Source organism: Stigmatopora argus, chromosome 13, assembly GCF_051989625.1.
Source record: "Stigmatopora argus isolate UIUO_Sarg chromosome 13, RoL_Sarg_1.0, whole genome shotgun sequence".
NCBI lineage: Eukaryota > Metazoa > Chordata > Actinopteri > Syngnathiformes > Syngnathidae > Stigmatopora > Stigmatopora argus.
The window spans coordinates 15,886,824-15,892,334 of NC_135399.1; positions in this window are offsets into that span (position 1 = coordinate 15,886,824).

Genomic DNA, 5,511 nt, shown 5'->3' on the forward strand with positions numbered 1-5,511 from the left:
TGAATGAGATTTAAGTGTTTTAGCCGGCAAAATGTAACATAAGTGGGTTAACGTAAGAGCACAAAACAACTGGATAATTGTCTTAGCAACTGTTGTCATTTCACAGAAAAGCCAAAATAATATCCTTGGGGCAAAAAGGACTTTACTACGAATCTTTGACATTGTTGTCCAGAGTGGCTGCTGATTTGTCTGTGACGCAAATGCTGGAATTCATGTGATTCCAAATGACAAACTAAATGTATAGTTATAGCTTTGACTCTTAATGTTGCTTATTATACAATATATATGATTATTGCAATGCTTTGCCAACCATAACTGGACTGTGTCAGTAGGGACATTTTAGTCAAGGTAATAGAGGACATTCAACTTTTTTTTTGGAAAGTAAAGGTCAAAAGATTTTTTTTTTCCATAATAAAATAAAAACCTTTTGAATTCATCTATCATCGCTTATTCTGTAGCGGTAGAAGTACTTATTTGTCAGAAAATTGGTTTTTTCTCTCCTTTTGAAAAGGAAGGTCAAAGTCATGTTAGCTATCCGCTTCGGCAATATTTTTATTTCACCAAATAATGTAATCGGTAGTTCTGACAAAAACACGTATCTTGTATATTTGTAGGTTTTTTAATTATTATTATTATTTTTAAATCTTGCATTAAACTGGCCTCAACATTTTAGCTGTAAATTTACTTTGTAACCAAAAACAAAACAGCTAAGCATTGTCTGTAAACAAATGCACCAAAAATCTAAATTCTTGACCAAAACCAAATATAGTATTTAAAAAATAAAATAAAATAAAAAATAAATTAAAAAAACAATGTAGAAAACCGAAACAATTTATAATTAGAATTAATTTAAGACACAACCAAGCGAATGACTGTCTTAATCAGAATACTAATCCAAAATAATTCTTAAAATGACAGAACTATTTATTTGATACTGACATTTCAACAATGTGCAACATGAATAAATACAACATTAACTGTCTAACTTGCGATATATGACCTGCTGAAAAGGTCATTATACTTTCTGAGCTAAGACGGGTGTTTTTTTCTTTTAATGAAAAGAATTTCTGGACTTTATAATCCTGAAAAATGTGAGTTGACATACCACTTGTTCACGTGTGCATGAAACTAAATCTATACAAAAAATGTCTGCAAAAAAAAGTATCATTGCTCTTTAGTCTCATAATTAGCTTGACCATTTAAAACTGAAACTCAGTGCCAGATTATTTTTTTCTACAACAGTATTTAAAAAGTGTTAAATGACTTTTCCTCATTTTTTTTTTATATTCTTGCTGCACCCCAATTTATGAAGGAAATGTCCGTATTTTATATGTTTGCTAAATTTTGACTACTAGGTAAATGTACACTCCATTTTTCTAGGGTATTAAATACCTTCCCCCATTGTCATATATATCACATTCCCTCTCACGAGACCCTCCCGCTGCACTTGTGACTGGAATCAGGCCAACTGAATCATTAAAGTTTGCTCATGACCCAGACATATGACACGACCGTCTCTTTCAACTGAAAAGCCTTCTCCTTCCATTTCAAGCACTCACCTTGAAACGCATGAAATTTATCGTCAAAAACGTCAGTACTGTTTGTACCCTCGTTGCTTTTATGCGAAATCCTAGAAAGACACGGCCGCCCACCTTTCCTTGCACTTGATGTCATCATTTGTTTTTCCTCGCATCTGTTTTGACAACGATACCGCAATAATTACCAAGCCAATGTTTGGGAAAAGGTTACAGCCACAATATCGTCATCACCTCGCCATTGTGTTTATTCATATTTTTAGTGGTTGTGCTTTTATAAACAGTAAGTATAGTCAATGTTCCTTCCTAGAGGTTGTAAGAGGAAGGCTCTGAGTCTTTTGCACAACGGGCCTCGTGTGCTTCACTGGATTTATGGGGGGGGATTAGACGGATTCCTCCCCAAAGTCAACCGCAATGTGGGAATGATTGCGCTTTTATCGGGTGTCTGGAAAGCCGGAGATGCTTTAAGGTGTCAAAATGAAGCGCGATTGCGGCGTGTTAGATTGGTCACACATTTGCGGATCATCGCGCATCAGATGGATTGTTTTTGCGGCTAAAAATGGGATCTGATGTGGAGGATTACATTCAATCCAATGAGAGATAAGCGCCATTTAAAAGATCCATTTAGCTGAAATATAAGAGGAGGAAGGTTTGCTGTATAACGTTGAGACTGAACACTTAAAAATATTTGCGTTTGGCCAAACAAAAGTGGTTCTTATACACTTAATATTAACCATGTCGTTTAAAAGTAACAGCAGACCTTAAAAATATGAGTTGCTGTCAAGTGTTTTAATAGGAAAAGTAATTGTTGCTCTATTTCGGATTAATAGATGGGGAAAAATAATCCATTTTTGTTAATTGTAAGGATAGGCACAGTTTATTTTTATTGCGTATTAAAGAACACAATATGAAAATTTCTTCTTAGAAAAATGTATTTAGAATTGTTCAATTGTACAGGCTTAACACACTGGGTTATTATTCCTTCCTAAACACAGGATGGTGCCAAAGAGCTGTGAAGAAACCTGCGGTGACTTTAATGGGATTACAACAAAATGAGTGCAAATAGATTCCTCTTAAAATACCTTTAAAAAAAATACTCAAGCATACGCATTAAGGATAAAATAATTTTGAATTAATCAGCCAATCAGACACTGGAGCAATATAGGACTTTGTAAATAAACAAAAACCTGACCCAAGTTTCCAAGTAATATAAAATTACTATTTGCCATATTTTAAGCATTCATGATCTATGGTAAATTTTATTGAAAACAAATAATTGTGGGCATACCACTGTAGTACTTATACTTTGGTATTCATAAAATGTTTATCAAGAGGAGAGAAAAATGAAATGTCAACAAATTTCTATTGACCTGTGCTAGTGCAAAAAACAATAGATGACAAAAACAAATGTCACAAATTAGAACAATATGAGCTTCTATACTTTCGCAATCAAGATTTAATTCAAACACATTCAGTATCGATCCTTCTGACAACCCAAGTACACACTTAATACTTTTTGTCACTTTCCGTCCATCCCTGTCAAATTGGATTGGACGTCTGTTCCCTTCAATGTCAGTTAAAATGTCAAAAGACAAAAAAAAAACCTTACTACATTTCAAGCTCACAACAAGCCAATCACATTTCATTCATATCCTCATTGTAATTATACCGTGCTTCTCTCCGTATGTTAGAAAATATGAGAATAATTTAAATTTTCACATTTGGGCCACTCTTGCAGTGCCTAGAGAAGATAGAGAGGGGGCAGTATTGCCGTGTCAAGCGCAGGGTCGAATGGACCTGACCGTTTGAATTTCCTCCAGGATGCTCGGGCCAAATATGCCATGAAATAGTCTGGGATTGGACATCTTTGTACTTTAACTGTCACCATTTAAAATGTCCACCGTGCCGAGCGGCGTCCGGGAGCGCAACACAGTCGTCTGGGTGGGAGGCAGCCATGTGAAATGAGTAGACTGTATATAGAGTTTTAATCCTCTTTAAGACTTCTATCCATCTCCAAATTAATATCTAGGGGCCACACATTCCTCCGCGTGCAGCCTGTTTGCGCCTGTGCGAAGACAGCCACTTCTCAAATTATTCACTGGAAAATAAGATTAATAGTTATGCCGGGAAAGGCGCTCGGGGTCAATTATCGAGGAGATGCCGCGATAAAGTCGTTAGGCGCGGAAGCCGATTCAAGGACATGAAGAGTTCCGTGGTTAGAGGTCAATATGCGTGTAAATCCGACGTGAAGATGCTATCCCGCTCACCAGTCGACGGGGAACCTAGAACGCTCATTACATGCATTTAAACGAAGCTGGCCTAATTAGTAATCAGACTCTTGTACTATTAGAGATGGAAATTACAAGTACAAAACAGAGCCTTGGGCCTTATTCGCTCGGAATATATTAAACTTTACTTGTGCTGGATTCAAGTGGCATTTTACAAGGGCTCACTTGTCAGAAAAAGAATGGCAATATGACTTTACGATTAATTCATAAAGTAAATGGGTTCCGATTTCCGTTGGTCTGGAATTAGCGTTCATGTCGCAGCAGCGCCCCCGGTCTCTGCGGCGGTCGGGTGGTGTAATTGCAGTTTATATGATCAAATTTTATCGGAAGTTTTGATTGTTATTGATGAAAAAAAATTCACGATAATTTTCCTTATTGTTTTATCACCCAGTTGCCATAGTCATAGTTGCTCTTATTTTCACTTTTATTTATATTTTTTTTAATTTTGGCAGTTTCGGGCCTCCATTTGCGTTTATTAACTCATTCAGCGACATTTATACCGGTAGACGTTTAATCCATTCGGACTGGGTGGATCGCCATCCGTCATTCTGTCGGAGGGGACAATATTATAATTCTTTATTGATTAAAAAAATAAAAAATAAAAAAACACACTGAAACTGCGCAACAGGAAATCCCAATAACGATGATAACTTAACATAACAGTACTCGCACCGCATTGCCTGTTAAAATCCGCCGCCATATTTCCTGTTTATTTTTCCATGCCCCAATCCGAACGAATATTGGCTCGACCCTTTTGAGTGAGTCTTTCTTCAGCGATTCCCGCCCACTTCTCTGGCAGCTTTACCCATTTACATTTGAGAAGAATGGCGGCATTAGAGGAAGCACAAGGAGGGCCTGATAAGTTACAAAGTGCTGCAGGGGTAAACCTGGTAAGAGAGGGCTCTGGAGTTATTTACAGCATTGAAATCCAGCAAAGAAAAAAGAAAAAAAATGGCATGTCTGCGGGATGAGATTGGTTTAGCCGTCGACGCCGCGTACACAAAGCAAACACAATGCAACGTGGAGGGTGTTTAGCTGTAAATGACCAGATGACATTAATGCTAATTGACTGATCTCATGCCATGTTTGGGACCTCTGCGTGTCTTATTATTGCGTGTGTCTGTGTGGCACGCCTGCGTGAGCACAATGTTGCACATAAAGCGCTTGAACCCAAATACTAAGATTGCCTTTTCTTTTAGAGGGACTTGGAAAAGCAATTTAATTTTCATTGAATCCTCGCTTTTAGCTGTGTGGCATTCCCTATTCAAATTGCCTGTTTTCATTGCCTACTTTTCACAATAAGAGCACTCCAAATTTGCAAAGGCATTACAAACCAGGTTAAAGGGAATTCAAGCCCCCCCCAACCCCCCCCCTCCCTCTTATCTCCAATGCTCCTCGTACAGTTGTTCCATTTGAAATGCATTTAATTGCAAATAGAAAAGAGCGCAGAGAGAAAAGCAACAATGCGGCAAAGTGAAGCGCTTCTCTCATAGGCTTTTCAGCCCGAGCATTTAAATCCGAGTGGACGGACAATGAGGGGAAAGAATCGTGCCCTGAATAGTCTCTCTCGCTGCCCACTTTCGCTCTCCTCCCGGCCAATCTTCATCCTGGAAAAAGGGGCGGGGCTTCAATGTGTATTGCTACCGCTGTATCACCTGAAAACTCCTAGAATAACTTTGTTGGGTCTA